The following is a 20845-nucleotide window of genomic DNA, read 5'->3' on the forward strand; positions in this document are numbered from 1 at the left end:
CTTAAGGAAGAAGAGCTAGACTGGCCCACTGTCATAAAGGGGCAAGAGATGGCATCAGGTTTGTAGTTTCAAATGATCATTCTGGCCATAGTGTAAAAGATACATTAGAGAGGGATAAGCCTAGAACTAGGAAGATGAAACTAAGGCGCCACCCAAGTTGGAATGAGACCTAGGAGACGTGTTTCAAATGATTTTCAAGAAAGGAGTTATCCCAGGTACCAAATGGTAACTCATATTTACATAGCTTTCTTAGTTGGGAGCTCATTGAATTCTCCCATTGACATTTTGAAGTAAGTACTGTTCACACAACATGAATAAAGACACTTTTTACTAAGGATACCATTCTGAGGCAGAGAGAGTTAATTTATGCGAGGCTGGAGAGCTAGAAAGTGATGGGGCTAAGCTTTGAACTAGGCAGTTTGGCTCCAGAGTCCGCTTCTCTTCATTATACTATACCACCAAGTGGACAAATAAGTACCAAAAAATGTATTTTGAATTTAGCAATTAGGAACTTAATCATAGAGACAGAAGTCAAATTGCAGTGGGTTGAAGATTGTGTGAATTACTAGGAAGTAAAGATGTGGAATTACTCTTAAAAGTAGCTTTTCTGGCTGTTGCGATACTGAACTTCCCAAGATGCTTATTAAACTAAGAAATCTCACAAATGTTAAAAATATTTGGCAGATTGTACATACATCTGCTCATTTAAATGTCTAACTGGTTCTTATGCTATTTGGAAAGCCTTTGAAAATCTGATGAAAGGTATGTGCCTTTACCCAGAAAAAAAATGCATGCGTATGTGTATACCAAGTATCACATACTATGTCAGGGAATTCTCAGGACTCCTGAAGCCTGCTGTAACCCAGTGGCTCATGGTCCCCCAGTTAAGAACCCCAGACATGCAGGAAGTGGAAGTCAAAGGTAAGTACCCAGAAGCTTTGAAAACTGTCCCGCTCTGGTGAATTGGAAGAATTCTATAGTTTGAACTAACTTAGTGGATGAGATGCATTCTTGAAAGGTTGTATACCAAACAAAATTCTATCAATATTTTTTTGTAGTACATTTAGGGATCTGGTTGTACAGAAAAAAAATTTTTGGCCCTAGCTGGTTTGGCTCAGTGGATAGAGCATTGGCCTGTGGACTGAAGGGTCCCAGGTTCAATTCCAGTCAAGGGCACATGCCCACGTTGTGGGCTCGATCCCCATAGGGGACGTGCAGGAGGCAGCCGGTCAATGATTCTCTCTCAGCGTTGATGTTTCTATCTCCCTCTCCCTTCCTCTCTGAAATCAATAAAAATATATTTAAAAAAAATTTTTGGTCTCAGTTCCACAAAATCACATTTAAGGATCTTATCTTTTATATTTTCTACTTTTTATCAGGACGTCTAGCAAAAGCAAGTTAAGACAAATGGATAATTACTTCTGCACCCACAGTATTTAATAATACATGTATAAGAAAACATCTCATAATTTAGTTTCCCATCCCATTGGGGTTTTTTATGACTAAAGGCTTGAATGTTGGTGGCCACACAGTTAAGGCTTTTTGGTTAGTGTATTTAGCAAAACTGACCGAATCCTCCCTGGGTGTCTTTTCAAACAGCTCAGCAAAAAGGCAAAGAGCAGTGGGTGTATAGGTGTTATACTATAATTGCAAATTAACTGATTGGACCGAATAGCTTGTACAGTAAAGGTCCCGAAAGAAAATTTGTAGCATATGTTTCATAGTTTGATATAGAATGGGCAAATTGAGGCTCACATCCTATTCATTACAGAGAAGGTTGATCCAAAAGTAGAAAACTATCTTGAGCAGTTATAAGTGCTGTAACTGAATCCATGTTTTAGATTAGAAAATTTGTTGGAAATTTGACTTTCATATAGATACTAATCAAGACATCTAATGTTTTCCCCATAACCTTCATTTATTGAGCACTACATATTAGGCATGTTACATGTATCATTACAATCCTCATAACCCAGACTCCTAGACACCTACCCAGTAGTGTAATACTCCTGAATAATCACGCAGACATGTTCATTTTAAGCACTTGGCATTTCACTTTGTCCTGTCAATTTATTTAATTTGCTTTTTGGGGGAGAAGGTATATATTTTTTAACAATTTCATTGTATTATTCCATTCTCTTTTTAGTTTTTTTTTTTTTTGTTTTTTTTTTGTCATTCTGTATTCCTTTTTAACGTTTTTTGCTCTTGAGTTCTTATTTGCCCTTTCTTATCCTTGGTTTGACTTTTTCATTAGATCTCATTATCAATTCAACATTTTTCCACATCTGATTCACTTACGGATTAGCAAAATGATTCTTTAAATCCTCACTGGAGAATGTGTTTATTGATTTTTAGAGAAAGAGAAACATTGATGTAAGAGAAAAACGTTGATCGGTTGCCTCCCATACACGCCCCAACCTACGTGTGTGCCTTGGCCAGGAATCGAACCCAAAACCTTTTGGTATACAGTATGATACTCCAACCAACTGAGCCACCTGGCCAGTGTGCGAAATGATTTTTAAAAGTAAGTCTTCCCTTCCTTTTGCCCATTTTCTTTTTTTCTCACTTCTTTTATCCCTTCGCATTTTACATAATTTCCCTAGATGCTGTTTCTACTGAGGAGTCAATGTAATCCTTCAACTTTGCTCTATCAAAATCAACTGTTATAGCCCGGTGGGCATGGCTCAATGGTTGAGCATCGACCTATGAGGTCACAGTTCGGTTCCAGGTTAGGGCACAAGCCTGGGTTGTGGGCTCCATCCCCAGTAGAGGCATGCAGGAAATCAATGATTCTTATCATTGATGTTTCCATCTCTCCTTCTCCCATCCTCTTTGAAATCATTACAAATATTTTTTAAAAAAAAATCAACTGTTATACTTACTCTTTATTTTTAGACCTTCATTCATCTAACCTTTTATTGATTTTATAATATACTATGTTCTCTTATTAATGCAGATATGCCCCTGCTTTAAGGAGTCCCTTTATAAAAAAATTCAAACATTACAAGAAATCTTTAAGAACAAGCTCCACTAGCTTGCCATTAGTATTTAGGACTTGAGCTCTTGTATTAGTGGTAACTCTGAAGTATACCTGTCTACCCTCAAACTTGAGGTTCAGACCCAAATTTGTTGCTGCTTATTGGAGGTCTGTGTTTTAATCTTCCACAAATATGTAATTGCATCTGAAACATTTTATTACCTGCACTTCATTATCAAAGGTAAAACCTTACCTGTGCTTCCTACTATTGTTCCTTTTTTTGGCATCACCTGAGCAAATCATGAACTGCATTTGATGCCTCCTGTGTTTTTGCTTTCCACCTCTCAACTGTTTAAAAAAAGTCTGTTTTTAATAACCACCAAGATGTTTCAGACGTCATTTCCTTTCCCTGGGCCTTAGATTCAAGCTCTCATTAACTTTAACTTGGACTCATGCAGTAGCCTCCTTACTACTATCCTTACGCAGGTCTCTTTTTCAACCCAGTGCTGCCATGTGAGTAACAGAAATTTTCTTAAAAAGTTCATCACAGAACAAGAATAGATGGATCTAGAGACAAATGGTAGGGGGGGGCGGGGAGGGGGGGTACAGAGCAACTAAAGGACTTGTATGCATGCATATTAGCGTAACCAATGGACACAGACACTGGGGCGGTGGGGGCTTGCCGGGGTGGGAGTGGCTTGGGGGGGGGTGTCAATTAGGGGAAAAGAAGACATGTAAAACTTTAGACAAAAAAAAATCAAGCTTATAACCTATAAAAAAAAAAGTTGATCACACCCTGTTTTCTATAGAATAAAAGGTCATGTACTGCAGGCTGCCTCCCACACGCTGAGTGCTTTGTAGCACTCCTGACTCACCTGCCACTCCCACCACCTCTGTTTGAGCCTGACCAAGTTCTCTGTTCTAACCAGTCAAGCACTTTACCGTGTGCCTTAGCTCAGTGGTACCTTCTCTCTAGAACATCCTTTTTGTGACCTTACCCCCAGCTTTTTCCCTTTCAATCTGCTAAAGCTCTGCTTATTGTTTAAAGATCCAGCTCTGATGTCTCCCTTGCAAAGCCTTTCTAAGGTTCTCACCTGCCTCTCCCCACCAACTGGGGTGGTGGGGTGGGGGTGGAGGGGCGATTATGGTTTCGTCCTCTCATAGCAAACTTGCCAGTTTCAAAGAGCAGTCATTGTGTGCTTGTTTTTCTCCTTGGCTGTGTAGACCATATGAGGTCCCTGAGGTACAGACCAATTGTAATTCATGGTTTGGAATCCTTGGCACATGGAACAATGGCTGATGTTAGAGGTACTCGGCAATATTTGCAGAATGAGTACGTTGTCTTTAAAAAGTTCATGCCCAGCCCTGGCCAGTTTGGCTCAGTGGCTAGAAGAGCGTCGGCCTGTGGACTGAAGGGTCCCAGATTCGATTCTGGTCAGGGGCATGTACCTTGGTTGCAGGTACATACCCAATGGGGAGTATGCGGGAGGCAGCTGATCGATGTTTCTCTCTCATCAATGTTTCTAACTCTCTATCCCTCTCCCTTCCTCTCTGTAAAAAAATCAATAAAATATGTATATTTTAAAAAGTTCTTGCCCAAGTTTTCTGGAACTGGGCTGTTCTTAAGTCATGGATATACACGTAATTTGAATGAAAGAAGAAATCTGGGAAAAAATAGTATAGGCCTAATAAGAGAATGGGAAAGGGAAGGCACACTAAAAAAATTACGAGAGGACCAACAGGAAGATTCTATATACAGTGAACCCATTGGAGAAGAGGAAAATAATATAGCAAATGAAATCAGTTCTTTAGGGCAGAAACAATTGAAAGGTAAGAGGCAGAAAGTTCAGGCATGGAGGCAAATTAGACATGAAGAGAAAACACCAAGTCAAATAGACCTGTAGTTTCTGGTTGACCACAGAGCCATCATGCCTGTGGTTGCTTTTACGTTGTGTGGATAGTAGCAATTAAGTTTTTCATGTCACTTAACTCCTTACCAATTTGTCATCTAAAAAAGTAACTCCAATGATAAATACCTTGACCAACAATGCCCTATAAAGGAAGCCATATTTTATCATGCCAAAGGCACAAAACTGGTGTAAGGCTTGGTTTTGACCAGTTGGTGGCAGTTTGCACCTGCCAAACTTCTCCCCGTGGTTCCCTTGCAAATAGTGTTGGCGGGCAATGAGGTGTTTTGGGCTGGGCACACAAGGGCAGGTGGGAAGATGGAAGAGCATGTCGATTCGTATGCCTTTTGTCTGACCATTTCATTAATATGCAGAATGTGTTTATTTGCACACTTAGAACTGTAAAATAAAAGCACTTTGACCTTCAAATTGTTTTTTCTTGATTTTTTTTTCATCTTTACACTCTACTTTTTCTTCCATCTTTCTCAAACTCAATTTTGCCCAGTAACAGAGTTGGAACTTATTATTATAAAACTCTACGTGCCAAAGATTCATATATATATATATATATATATATATATATATATATACACACACATACACACACACACATACATATAGTGGTTTTAAAAAAATAGTCATGGGGTGTAAAGTACAGCATAGGGAATATAGTTAGTAACTATGTAATAACTATGTATGGTGCCAGGTGAGTACCAGACTGAATGGGGTGATCACTTCATAATTTATATAACTCTAATCACTATGTTGTACACCTGAAACTAATATAATATTGTATGGTAACTGTAAGTGAAAAATAAAAAACAACAATGAAATGCTAAAGAACTTCGAGCAAAAGTTTAAGTAAAGTTCTGCCGTAGACCAGCCACGTGCTTGTGAGATTTCAGGAGATGTTTTTTCTACAATAACAGTACAGCCTTGCTAGAATCCTATACAAGGCAGCGTATCTATTTTCACCAATTAGGTGAACACTGTGGGACATGCTGATGAAGGGCAGAGATTCACATAAAACACTGACAAATTACTGACATCACATGCAGCAGCGTCCATGGAGGTGAGAGGGCAGAAAACACTGAACCAGGGAGTCGGGAGTTTTGGCTTCCAGACCCAGCTCCCCCTCTGCCCCAGTAGGACTTTAGGTAAGTTATTTAGGCCGCAGTTTTCCATGGTTGAGAACAGGAGTGATCTCTGCCTGCTTCACCTGGATGATTGGAGGATAAGAGCAGGTAAAATGCAGTAATGTGTGTCAGGGTTTTATGAACTTCGAAGTGACCTGTATTATTATTATTATTATTATTATTATTATTATTATTTTATACTATTATTACTACTACCACCACTATCCTAACTTCAAGGAAACATTTGTGACCAGTGCAATCTGTCTGTTCCTCTGGAAACTGACAACCCAGTTGCATAATTATTTTACTCTCGATGGAGCTGTATCCTGGTCTGGTTATACTACAGTATTTAGGATCCCTTAGCACCATCCGTTTCTCAGGTCATGACTTAATGTTTCCAGAAGAGGGAAGCAAAACTCCAATTCAGAGGCTCTTTGTCCCGTCCTCAGAGGGTCTAACCTTAGTGTTTCCTTAGAGGAAAATAACTATACTGCAGAGAGAACACCCTTTATTTTTTATTTATCCATTTTTCACTCTTAATTCTTTAAAAATTTTTTCAATTACAGTTTTCATTCAATATCATTATGTATTAATTTCATGGGTACAACATAGTGGTTAGACCAGTCATGGGCAAACTACGGCCCGTGGGCCAGATGAATAAAACTAAAAAAAAAAAAAAGACCGTACCCTTTTATGTAATGATGTTTACTTTGAATTTATATTAGTTCACACAAACACTCCATCCATGCTTTTGTTCCGGCCCTCCGGTCCAGTTTAAGAACCCATTGTGGCCCTCGAGTCAAAAAGTTTGCCCACCCCTGGGTTAGACGATAATATACTTTACCAAGTTCCCCCCAATATTTCCAGTACCCAACTGGCACCATACATAGTTATCCATACTAGTGGCCCGGTGCACAGATTCGTGCACATTGAAAGGAAATTAATTAGAAGAAATATTTTAATATCGCTATTTGACCTTTCTCTATAACAGAAGTGTCAGAGATGAAAATTAGTAAAATGTATATGAAAATAATATATAAATTGATGAACAAATAAGCAATAACAACATGATATAAAACCAACAAAAAACATGATATAAAAACAACATTGATAAAAACAATGACTGATAATTGATTAAACTTATTCTGATATCTCCCTGCATACCACATTCAGAGTAAAAACACTTTCAGAGTGCTTGACTAATTTCCCTTGTGATGAAGTATTTACAACTTTATATCCCTACTCTGTCTAGAGTTTGTTCTTGTGATTTATTAATAGCCATCACAAATGCTGGCATCATTGGAAACTGTCTTTGAATTAATTTAAATGGGAGGCCAGTGTCAGATGGGGACAAATCAATTCTTAAAATTAGAACAACCTCTCCTTCCACAGATCCTGATAATACTACAGCTTCGATTATGATGCCAGTGAGAGCTTTATATGTATCACATGTGTGCGAGTCAACGTTTATTTTTAAATTGCCAGTGTGTGTCATATGTACTGGCTGGTCGGTCGGACAGATGGACGGACAGATGGACAGTCACTTAGCCTTTTATATACATAGATTATTGAATATATTTCCTAGGGCCCCAGTGGTCGGCAAACTCATTAGTCAACAGAGCCAAATATCAACAGTACAATGATTGAAATTTCTTTTGAGAGTCAAATTTTTTAAACTTAAACTATATAGGTAGGTACATTGTTATTAGCTTAATTACGGTACTCCTAAGGCTTAGGAAGAGCCACACTCAAGGGGCCAAAGAGCCGCATGTGGCTCTCGAGCCACAGTTTGCCGACCACTGTCCTAGGCTGTACTTTACATCCCCATGACTGTTTTGTAGCTACAAATCTGAACTTCTTAATCCCTTCACCTTTCACCCAGCCCTCAACCCTCCTCACCTCTGGTAACCATCAGCCTGTCAAGAGAACAGCTTTAAAAAAATGACAGTTTTTAAGTGACAGATGAGGCCGATCCCATTATTATAAATACTATAACAGACATTCACTCATTTCAAATAATATTTTGCCTTTTCTGAATCCTCTGAAGAAAATGATTTGGGCCGTTCCTTTAATCTCATTTTAATGATCTGACCTGTATAATTAGATACTCCTAGTCATGTTTCCTATTTAACTCTAGAATTTTAGATCTTACATAGCACCAGTTTTTAAATAATTTATGAGTATATTTTTATAGATTTTTAGAGAGGAAGGAAGAGGAAGAAAGATGGATGCGAGAAAGTAACATCGATTAACTGCCTCCTGCATGCCCCCTACTGGGGATTGAGCCCACAACCTGGCAGGTGCCCTGACCATGCATTGAACTGGTAACTTTTTGGTGCAGAAGACAATGCTCAACCAACTGAGCCACACTGGCCAGGGATTAAATAGTTTTTTTAATAAGAAGAAAGTAAGTTATTCAGGCCTGATTCTTTCCATTTAAGATGCCTACCTTGGTCCAAAAAACGATTCCCAACACTGTGTAAATACGTCTGTCATAGCGTGTGTCTGTGTCATTTGGAGTAAGTGTTATTTATATCTAATCTTTCTTACTCTTTCATTATTCAAATTTTTAAAAAATATTCTTATGCTTTTTAAAAAATTGATTTGCGCAAGAGAGAAACATCGATTTGTTGTTCCACTTATTTATGCGTTTGTTGGTTGATTCTTGTATGTGCCCTGACCAGGGATTGAACCCACAACCTTGGCATATCAGGACGATGCTCTGACCAACTGAGCTACCCAGCCAGGGCCTCTTGTGCTTTTGTACTGTGCAAGAACACCAGTGGCTAACATTTGAACTGTTCCCGTAGCATACGAAGTGCTCTCATACACATTTCAAGTGAGGTTGATAGCCACTATCCCCATCTTACAGATAAATTACCTCATCTGTAATCAGAATAGCTGCTCTTTGCGTAAAGAGAAAAGTGAGGGGAGCTGCCCCCTAAGTCAAGAGAATCTCCAGGGATGGGTACTTGTTCTCTCTTAATAAATGACAAAAGAGCCAATTCTGAATCTGATGCTTTTTCTGTCTGCTTCACTACAATCAGAGATGGGGTAGAAGGGCATTCCATTACAGTTTTTCCCTTCTGCATATGTCACTTCATTTTTGGCTCCGCTCATTTGAAAAAAAAAAAAAAAGACTGTTTCCCATTCCATCCCCTCTGCCGCCACCCCCCAGCCAGAGTCATCTTTCCATTCCAGCTAAACCTCTTCCTGTTCTTAAGAATTGCATCACATTCTTGGCGTAATGTAGACCAACACCCCCACACTGGCACCAGGGAGTGTGCGGGCCTTTATGGGTTGAAAGTTCCTGTCTAGTGAGCACAGAGCAAGTCACTCAACTTCTTGACTTCTAGCCCTGGCTGAATCTGTCTCTGGAAAAATATATATTGGATTTTTGTCTGTTTGTTTGTAAATCTCCTTCACTTCAATTTGGCAGTTACAAAACAGTCACGGGGATATAATCAATAACATCACGATAACTATGGATGGTGTCCGATGGGTACTGGAAACATCAAGGGGATCACTGTGCAAAGTATATGATTATCTAACCACTACGCTGTACACTTGAAACCAATACAAAATAAAGTTGAAAGGGAAATAAAGAAATTCCCTTCACTTTAGCTCAGTCCTGAAATGGGCAAGACTTTACAAAGTAGGAACAGTGTGGAAGGACATTTGAGGAAGAGGAATGAGCTGTCTACCCTTGCTGTTCCTAATTCTTCTCTCTCTTTTCAACCTAGTTTAATCTGGAATTGGCTCCTACTGTGTTGGAGGGGCTTTCGCTAAGGACAGTAATGCTCCCTGTGTCACTAACTGCAATGGACACATCAGTCTTTATCTTACTTGACTCTAAGTATCTGACACTATCAACCTCCTTGAAAGACCTACTGTCTTCCTTTGGTTTCCATGCACTATTTTTTTCCTGCCTTCGTCATGGATCTTCCGCATTCTTTGCAAGCTCCTCCTTCTCTATGAACTTCTTAAGGCAGTGATGGCGAACCTTTTGAGCTCGACGTGTCAGCATTTTGAAAAACCCTAACTTAACTCTGGTGCCGTGTCACATATAGAAATGTCTTGATATTTGCAACCATAGTAAAACAAAGACATATTTTGATATTTATTTTATATATTTAAATGCCATTTAACAAAGAAAAATCAACCAAAAAAATGAGTTCGCGTGTCACCTCTGACACGCGTGTCCTGCGTTCACCATCACTGTCTTAAGGGTTGGTGTTCCTCGGGATCCTGACCTATGTCAGAGTCCTTTCTCTCTACGAATTCTCTGAGAAATCTCATCCCCTTCGAGGACTGGTTGAGGTCTGTATGCCAATGACTTCCAAATCTCTACCTCCCTTGAACTTGACACATTCAATTGTCTTCTACAACTTCTCCAATTGGAAATTCCTGAAACCATATTCATTCACTCAAACTCTCTCTCTAACGCTCCTTATCCAAATACATGCCACAACATCCACCCCATTGCTTGCGCCAGAAATCTAGGATTCATCCTTGATTCCTCTTTTGCTCACCTTCCACATTCAATCAGTAACCAAATTCAGTAAAGTCTACTTCTCTGAAACTACCCACTTAACCTCATCCTGGCCTAAATGATCTTTGCAACACTTTGCTCGTTTCCTGCCTTTAGTTTCTCTCCCCTTGGATCATTTTCCACCAGCCATCAAAAGGTGTTTTGTGAATGCAGATCTGATAAAGTTAACCTCCTTCTGTTTAAAATCATGTAGGCTAGGGAACAATCCTTTTAGCCGGGTTCATAAGCCCTTTGTGATCAGCAGCCTGTCCTCCCACCACCAGTCTGCACTGCACTCATGCCGGATTCCAGGGTTTCAAGCACACCCCTACTTTCCTCGCTTCTAGGCCTCCGCAGATGCTCGTCCCTTCACTTGGGACAGTCTATTACAGGACCTCAAATACAGCTCATCTAAGCCCTCCCTCCCCCCGAATATTGTCAGATATCTTATTCCTGAATTAAAATTGAATTTGGATACTTAATTTTTAATTAACTCTTTTTAAGTTGGTAAACATGCTTTCAAATGAAATGTATTGGGGTGACATCGGTTAATAGCGTTGCATACATTTCAGGTGTACAACTTTATATATAGCATCTGCATACTCTATTGTGTGCGCCCAACCTGAAGTCTAGTCTCCTTCCATCACCACGTACTTGACCCCCTTTACCCTCGTTGTCCTCCCCCCAACCCTCTTGAATTCAATTAATTCTTGGATTAACCTTATCTCATCCTATACATTTCTTATTTCTTTGAAAAATATACTCAAGGGTATGTTCTAATGAAAATGTATTTGAACAAATTAACTTAGATCAGGATGGACTTTAACCAGGGCTGAATGTGAGCTGGAACATACTTTTTAAATTACTGGAATGTTTTCTTGATTGTTATTCATCATGACATTTTATCTTTGGAATTTTTTCTCCTTTCCAGCTGGCTTCCACCACTTTCCTTTCTTACCTCTCAACCCTTCCCCCTGTGGTTGCCCTCCGCTTGCCCCTCGATGGATCCAGTTTGCACACAGTGGTGGCTGCTGTGGGGCCACAGCTGAACAGAACAGCTCAGACTGCAACAGGAAAGCACTGAATCGAAAGCAAAGGGGAGGAAGCACAAACCAATACCCACCACAAAGCTGCTGAGTGCCCAGCATGACCCAAGCCGCACCCTCCGCTGAGGAGTCTTGTGCAGGAGTCAGAAGCCACAGGCTTTAATGAATCATCAGCACAGCCTGTTCTTCACTTCCCCTGATCCAACCTTCCTGGGTTACCATGACTTACCAGGTACTGGCCTAAGAAGGGGGGTGATGACGGAAAAAGCCACCAGAGCAGTAGAGTTTGGGAGAAAGCCCCTGAATCGAATGACTGTGGACCATTCATCTCAAACTCCCCACCTGGTCCAGCTCCAGGGGCAGGAAGATCCTGGGCTTGAGAGTGTTTCTAAGAGCTCTCTACCTGGGGTGATTCCCAGGTGACGGGTCCCCCATTCCCTAAAAATACCTTTGCTACCTGCCTGAAAGGCTGCTTCTAGGAGTGCCCAAACTTTTAAATTTTATAACTGCAGATAAAGGCCCTGTGAGATACAAGAGAACTTTATATTCACATTTCACATTAAGTTACAAATTAGTATTTTCTGATTCTTTCCTGACTTCAGTAGAGGGAGAAGGAGCAAGGAAAGAGAAGGGAGCGTGAAAGATATATTTCGCCTACTTTGTGATTTTGCCTTGGCCTCCCCTGACTACTTATATTTGTCCCCTTTGCTATCAAAGGAGATACTAATTCTCCAGCAGCCTGGATTACCGAGAAGGGATGAAAAGTGTGGGAAAATATGTAGGAACTCTGTCTAGATTTTAAGCACTGGCTCATCGCCTCAGCATCTGGGGAGGTGAGCGCTGGGCCTGCTTTTGCAGCCGGAAGTGCAGAGCACCGAGAGCAGGGGTGACCATAGGGCTGGAGGAAAGGTTGCTGTGCTTGGCTGCAAGTGGGCACTTGTGTCTTCACACGGTGCCAGACCCACACTTCAGATAACAGAACAGGAAGTACGGTGAGTGCAGCTGGGAGGGGAGAGAGAACGAACTGTACCCAAGACCATTCAGTTACTCCTCGGCCTCTTTGCATCGTACTTTTCTATCCTCTACGAGACCCTCCCTGGGTGACTTTGAGAAGCACTGGGAAGCAGGTGGCGCCTGCAGCATCCTCACCCGCTCCCGTCCTGTTCAGCTTCTTGAGACTCTTCAATTCAGGACATCTTTCAAGATCTAGATCATTCATGAGGTTGAAAGGGAGGAATTATAGGTGCAATGAGAGGGGGTGAGGGAAACAATTCTGGTGAGAGGGACCTTCTCTCACAGGCCAGAGCTACACATCCTAAAAGTGTGGCCTCTGTTTGCAACCTCAACAGCAGTGAGTTGGAAGGGATCCTAATAAAGGGGTTTGTGATCAGATGACTTTGCTTTGAAAGAACCCTCCGGCCCTTCCTCCTTACCTGCATTCCTTCCTTCCTTCCTCCCTGCATTCCTTCCTTCCTCCCTTCCTTCCTTCCCTTCAGAGAGAAAGGGAGGGGAAAGTAGCCATGGAACGGGAAGCTCCTTGGAGCTCCGAGGAGTGCTCCAAGCTTCCCAAGCCTGACGGCCTGCCCAGGGCCTGCCCACTTTCTTCAGAGGTCAAGGGCATCCCTCTTGTTAAACCCTCAAGTTGTGTTTAATACTCATGCATGGTCCAAGCTGCAGGAGCTCAAGGCGTGCTCCCCAGGTGTGACCTTTCACCTTGTGACCTGCCTTTGTACATTACATTCCTTAGACAAGAAAGTAATAATATGAGTGCAAAGAGAGTGTGAGCTACTTTTTGAAAAAGGTTACTTATGGGAAAAGGGGCTGGCTGGAGGGCATGGGGAGTACAGAATGGGTTTCTTTTTGTTAAACTGAGAGAGGTTAAGGTGTGTTTATACACTTGAGGAGAAAGTGGTGAGAGATCTTAAGCAAGTTACTTCATTCCTAAGCTTTGATTTTCTCATGAGAGGGGAGGTTTCTGTAAAGATTAAAATTAAATGAAAAGCAAATGCATGGTGGTGGCTTGGACACTGCAAAAACCTTCACACATGTTAATTATTATAACTATCATCATCTAGTGACTGTACAGATGAGTAAGGCCTGGTCACAGCTCTTCTGTCTCTTCTACCATCTGTGAGAGGAAGAGATGGACTCTCAAGTCACAAGGAAGAGGCTACTAGTGGTGTGATTTGCATCTTGCCAGGCTTTTAACCTTTGGGGGATGATGTGTGCGTGTGCGTAATGAGTTACCATTGTATTCTTTAACTTATCGGGTGTTCTTATTTTAAAATTCTTATGTAGGCCATAGCCAATGTGGCTCATTGTTGGGGTATTGTCCTGTGTACCCAAAGGCTGAGGCTTTGATTCCCGGCCAGGGCACATACCTGGGTTCCGGGTTGGATCCTTCAGTCGGGGCACATATGGGAGGCAACCAATCGGTGTTTCTCTCTCTATCCCCTGCTTCTCCTCTAAAATCAATTTTAAAATATAGGCACATTTCAGATCCAACATCTCTCTTAAAAGTTCTAATTTAGGAAAAACTTTTTTAGAAATTAACCATACTCTTCTCAAGGTGCAAGGGGCTGTACAAATAAGATTATGCACATGGATTTCTGCTTAGACAAAGGAGCACTGTTGGAAGTTACCTAACGTTAATCCACAGCTTTGTTTGTAGGAAAGGTTAGCCTTTTATTTGTGGTTTTTTTTTTCTGGCTATTTGCAGAATCGTATTATAATTTTTTTCTGCTATAGATTTGGTGATAGCAGTCATGATTGCTTTTCCCAACTGGCCACAGTGCTCATATACTTTTACCAAATAATCCCTATCAGCTCTACACAGCATTATATACTCAAGGAATCCGTGAAGTCTGTATCCTCATAATTATTTGCTTTGCAGCTTGGCTTTGAACCACCTGGCCCCCATTCCTACAAAGTTGGCAGTAAATATATTCTGCAAATCCCACTCCCACATTTCCTCTCCCTTTCCCACCTGGCTGTCCAACCTTGAGATGACTTATGCCTTAATTTCCGGTGCATCCCTTTGCCTATCCCTTATCATTCCTTCTCCATCCCTTATTCCATCCTCCTCTTCCCCTGGCTCCTCTCAGCCTCCAGCTTTTATTACTAGTGACCCTTAAGGCAATTCTCATAGCCTGCTCCTCCATGCATCACAGGAACACATTTTTTGAGGGAACTAAATGGAACAATCTGGTGTCTTTTTCCAATAGTGAGCAAGAAGCCACTTAAAAATAGCTATATGGAGATATAACTTATATACTGTAAACTTCACATCTTTAAAGTGTACAATTAAATGGTTTTTATAGAGTTGTGCATCCATCACCTTAATTTTAGAACATTTCCATTATCCCCAAAAGAAACTGTACCCATTAACAGTCACCATTTCCACTCCCCACTCCACTCTTTTGCTCCCCCTAATTCTAGGCAACCACTAATCTACTTTCTATTTCTATGGACCTGCCTATTCTAAACATTTTATATAAATGAGATCACACAATAGGTGGTCTTTTGTGACTGGCTTCTTTCACCTAGCATAATGCTTTTAAGGTTCAACCATATTGTAGCATGTGTCTGTACTTGGTTCCTTTTCATTGCCAAATACTATTCCATTGTATAGCTACATCACATTTTGTTTATCCATTCATCAGTTGATAGACATGTAGCTTGTTTACGGCACATTTTGAGTCTACAAATAAAACTGCTATGAACATTCACATACAAGATTTCATGTGGACATATTTTTGGTAGGTCATATGGTAACTATTTTTAGCATTTAGAGGGACTGCCGAACTGCTTTCAAAAGTGGCTGCACCATTTTACTTTTCCATCAACAATATATGAGGGTTCTAATTTTTCCACATCCTCACCAAAAACTGTTATTGTTTGCTTTTTAAATTATAGCCATTCTAATGGGGGAGAAGTGGCATCTCATTGTGATCTTGATTTGCATTTCCCTATTAACTTTCAATGTACTTATTAGCTACTAGAGACCCGGTACACGAATTCGTGCACCAGTGGGGTCCCTTGGCCTGGCCTGCGGGATCGGGCTGAAACCAGCTCTCTGGCATCCCCCGAGGGGTCCTGGATGGCAAGAGGGCACAGGCCAGGCCGAGGGACCCCACCAGTGCACAATCAGGGCCAGGGAGGGACGAGAAAGGTTGGCCAGCCAGGAAGGGATCACAGGAGGGATCAGGGCGTGTCCTGCTTGTCTCGCTCAGTCCTGATCGGCCAGACCCCAGCAGCAAGCTAACCTACTGGTTGGAGTGTCTTCCCCCTGGTGGTTAGTGCACATCATAGCGAGTGGTTGAGTGGCCTTAGGGTATCATTAGCATATTACGCTTTGATTGGTTGAACGGCTGACCAGATGACCGGACACTTAGCATATTAGGCTTTTATTATATAGGATTTGCATATTTCCTTTAGAATAATGTCTATTGTAATTGCCTATTTTTTAAATCTTCACCTGAGGATATGTTTTTTGATTTTAGAAAAAGGAAAGAGAGAGAGAGAAACATCGATTGGTTGCCTCTCAGATGCACACTGACTGGGACTGAACCTGCAACCGACGTATGTGCCCTGATCGGGAATCAAACCCATGACCTTTCAGTGTACGGGACAAAGCTTCAACCAACTGAGCCACACCAGCCAGGGCTGTAATTGCCTATTTTGAAACTGGGTTATTTATCTTTTATTATTGAATTTAGAGTTTTTAATATTCTAGATACAAGTCCTTTATCAGATATATAACTTGAAAATATTTTCTTTCATTCTATGGGTTGTCCTTTAACTTTCTTCATGATGTCCTTTGAAACACAAAGTTTTTAAATTTTGATGAAATCAATTCTTTATCACTTGTGCTCTTGGTGTTGTATCTAACAAATCATTGCCTAACCCAAGGTCACAAAGACTGACTCCCACGTTTACTTCTAAAAGTCTTATAGCTTTAACTCCTACATTTAGGTCTATGGTACATTTTGAGTTAATTTTTATGTATATATTTGATAGAAGTCCAAATTCTTTTGCATGTGGATATGCAGTCTCCCTACATCATTTGTTGAAAAGACGATTCTTTCCTATTGAATACTCTTGGTCTCTTTGTCAAAAATCAAATGCCTAAAAACGGTTAGGATTTATTTGTGGATTTTTAATTTTGTCCCATCAATCTGAATGCCTCTCCTTATGCCAGTACCACCCTCTCTTGATTACTGTAGTTTTTCAGTAAGCTTTGAAACCAGGAAGTGTGAGTCTACCAACTTTGTTCTTTTTCAACATCATCTGGCTGTTCTGAGTCCCTTTCATTTCCATATGAATTTTAGGATCAGCAGAAACTGACAAACTGATCCTAAAATTCATAAGAAACCTCTTACTTTTAAAAAATGATGAATTTTTGTTTTTTCATGCTAAGGATGAAATTGGATAAGGAGGATGGAGCAAGTAGACTTTGGAGTGTGGAAAGCAGGGAGGGAGGGGGCTTGGAAAGGGGGACCATCCTGCTGGAGGAGGGGAATAAAGGAGCCCAAAGTTTGGTGAACTTCCCACCCGAGTGAGAGGAATGTTTGTGCAGAGGAGGCAGTTTAATCTAGCACCAGGGGACATTGTGAGAGATAATTGAAATTGTTAAGTCCATTGATCTTTCCAGAAGAAAAAAAGGGTCTCTAAGTAAGCAGTATTGTTAGTTTGTTGATTCTTACCAAAGAATAACTAAAGGGAAGCAGCTGGCCCTTTCTCAGGGCTGTAACACAAGAAAAAAAATGAAGAAATTCCTCCCTGTCTTTTCTTACCTCTCTCTGTGGCCAGCCCTAACCTTTGTTCATCTTTGTTACCCTGCCCCTTTATAAATTCCCCAAAAGGAGAGGGAGGAGAAAGAGAAAAAGAAGAAAATCATAGTGGGTGAGAGATGCTGGGGGTAGGAGAGGAATTCCGGAGCACTTAGAATAAAAGATCTTTAAGGTACTGTTGGTAGAGTCTACCATGGACTGTGGCATTACGTAGCAAGAGGCATAAGGAGGATCACTTTCTTTGACTCAGTAATCCAACTCCTAATAGTTTATCCTAAGGAAATGAGACACGCAAAAAGCATGAGTGGCAACGTTAATGAGCATGTTATCAGTAATAGCACCAGCGGGAACAACCTATATCTCTAAAATAAATGTTTTATGACATCATGACATGCAAAGAGGGTAGATTACCCTGCTGGCTCCGCTGTCAAAATAGGCCCTGAATTGCGTCACTTTTCACTGCATTCTCTACTGCCTCAGGTCCAAATCACATCATCTCTCATCTGAATTGCGATGGCCTCCCGACCGGTCTTTCGGCTTTCACCCTTGTTCCCCACCCCCCTACTCTACTTTCAACACTGCAGTCATAGGAACCATTTAGGATTTTTAAAAATTTTTGGTCCATTACAGCTGACATTGGAACCACTGAGAACACTGAAACATGTTAGTCTTCCATTCAAAATCTTCCTGGGCTCCGCTCTCATTTAGTATAAAAGCTGAAATCTTTGGTTGGTCTCAGGCCCCACCTCACTGGGCCTCCATTACTCCCTGACCCCATCTTGTACTACTTTTCCTCTTGCATACGCCACTCTGGGCACACCTGCCTCCTAACTGTTACCTGGACACACCAGGTCTTCTCCTGCCTCAGGACTTTGAACTCACTCTTCCCTCTTCTCCCAGATGTCCATTTGGCTCGTTCTCTCGCCCCCTTAAATATCACAGGTGAGCTTTCCTTCCTTGGCCATCCTATTTAAAATTGTCATCTGCCTCCACCCCCAGCTCCCAGCATTTCCTACTCCCCGTCCTCATTTTATCCTCCTCATTCCACTTAGCACTTTGTGTGACTTATTTGGGTTACTGTCTGATTTGCCCTGTGGAATCTGAGCTCTTTGAGAGCAGGGATTCATCTGTGTTGCTCACTCACTGCTTTATCTTTCGTGTCTTGACTGTGCCTGGCACAGAGTCGCTGTTTGATAAGTATTTATGGAATGAATGAATACATCCATAAAAGTAATAATTGTGAAAACTAGGAATTATGGAAGTGGGAAAGGGTACATGTATTGACTGTGACATGCACAGTGGCTGTGGCAACATGGTGTATTGGAGTCTGCAGAGTCAGAGGGACCTGGATTCAAATCCTGACACCACCTCTTTCTGTTGTGTGGCCTTGGGCAGATGTGTCTGATCTCTCTCTGTCTCATCCTCTATGAAACAGGTATAACAGTGCCTCCCATATATTAGTGTTGTGACAATTCAATGATGAAATGTAAGTGAACACTTGGCGCAGAGTGGGTGCTTTCTTCTCCTTGAGGAAGAATAGGAACTGGGTGGAAGCCTTGGCTGGTGTGGCTCAGTTGGTTGGGCCTTGTCGTGCACTGAAAGATTGCTGGCTCAGTTCTGGCTCTCAAATCCATGTTTCTCTCTCCCTCTCCCTTCCTCTGTCTCTAAAAAAGAAAAACTGGGTAGAAATATGCAAAAGTGGAAATAGTTGGGTGTGTCAAATTGAGGAATTAAGAATATTTATAAACATTTAATTTTTTTCAATAGTCAAGTCCTCCCTGTGGGTATAGTAGACCAGGAATGGGATTCTCCCAGTTATCTCCTGGGTTCTGGCTTCACCTCTGACACAAGATGTGTGACATTACGAAATCCTAACCACTCTGGGCTTGTTTCCTTATCTGTAAAACCAAGAGCTTGGATTTAGTAACTTTTAGTCCCATCGATGCTTAAAATTCCATCATTCACGTAGGCAGGCCGCTCCACCTGGCTTTGCCAGACTCTAGCCCAGCCTCACTCAAACGTGATGGCCAGATGTTTCTAATCTTAGGCGTAAAAGACTCTATTCTTTGGTTTCCAGAGGCCGAAAGGAACTGGAACGTTTAGGAAAATAACTAAGCCAATGAGCCTTCTCTCTGACTCTGAAACACCGCATTCATTTTGCTCAAACTTAAGGAAACATGAGAAGCAAAGCAAATATGCACCTTTGGGTTTGAATCAACTGTGTTGTGAAGCTTTAAGCCATGAAGGAAAGCGCGTGTGTGTGTGTGTGTGTGTGTGTGTGTGTGGTGTGTGTGTGTGTGTGTGTGTGTGTGTGCTTAAGCAACAACCAAAAAGTAGATGTCAGCAGTTCTCAACTGTAACTATAACCTTGTGCCTGTGTGGCTGCGAGCCCAAGGGAGGAGCGAGGGGCTGGGAGGGAATGGCTGGAGCCTCCCCTGCTCTGGAAAGCTCGTGGCTTTGTGTTCTTCGCGCTGCTGCCCCGCATGGCTGCACTGAGGAGGCAGGAGGCCAGGCAGGGAAAGGAGGATGTTTGGGTTTGCAGGCTGTCTGGCACTGTCAGCAAGTTTGCCGCCCTGGCTTCACTTCCCTGAAGTGTGTGTGGGGGGGGGGGGGAGGGGGGGGGGAGTCGAGGGGCGTGGGGCAGGATGGTCAGCTGCCCCTGGCCTCTCTCCACAGAGGATTCAAATACCCCATCAGTTGCAAGGCTCTGACTTTACCCAGCTGAAAAGGGACGATCTCATCTGGGAAGGGTCAGTTAAAAAATGACAACTGCCCAAAGAAAACAGAGGGAACAACCACAACAGAAACTCTGCGATGTCTCCTTATAATTATGGAGTGGCCACCAGAGCTCTGGCTGGAGTCCCCGCCCCCTCCCAGTTGCCCCCGCAGGCCTTGTCTACGCCCTCGCCCTCGCTGACCTGAGCTGCGCCTCCCTGAACTCTGGCCTCTCTCCAGCCCCCTGCCCGGAGATCAGGGAGAGTCCAGCTTGCAGACCGTTTTGAGAGTGGAGTTTGGGGATCGCCAGACAAGAAGACCCTGCAGAGCTCATATATTAGGACCCCTAACAGAGGAGTACACTTAGCTTCAATGATGTGTCCAAAGTCAGGCAGCAAGTTTGAGGCAGAACTGGTCTCCTTATTCTTAACCGACTACACTTCCCAGATTCTGATACACTGTTATAAGGGACTAAAAATAGAGCAAGAAAACTTTCAAGTTCTTCTCAACCTTTTTTTCCTAACCAAATCCTACTCTGTTGACCTTTAGGGCTGTGTAGAAAAGCATATTTTGCATTTATTTATTTTAAAACATATTCTTTTTTTAAAAATATATTTTATTGATTTTTTACAGAGAGGAAAGGAGAGAGATAGAGAGTTAGAAACATCGATCAGCTGCCTCCTGCACATCTCCCACTGGGGATGTGCCCACAACCCAGGTACATGCCCTTGACCGGAATCA

Source organism: Myotis yumanensis, unplaced genomic scaffold (assembly GCF_028538775.1).
Source record: "Myotis yumanensis isolate MYYU_CA2020_CCGP unplaced genomic scaffold, mMyoYum1.0.hap1 SCAF_17, whole genome shotgun sequence".
Taxonomy (NCBI): Eukaryota; Metazoa; Chordata; class Mammalia; order Chiroptera; family Vespertilionidae; genus Myotis; species Myotis yumanensis.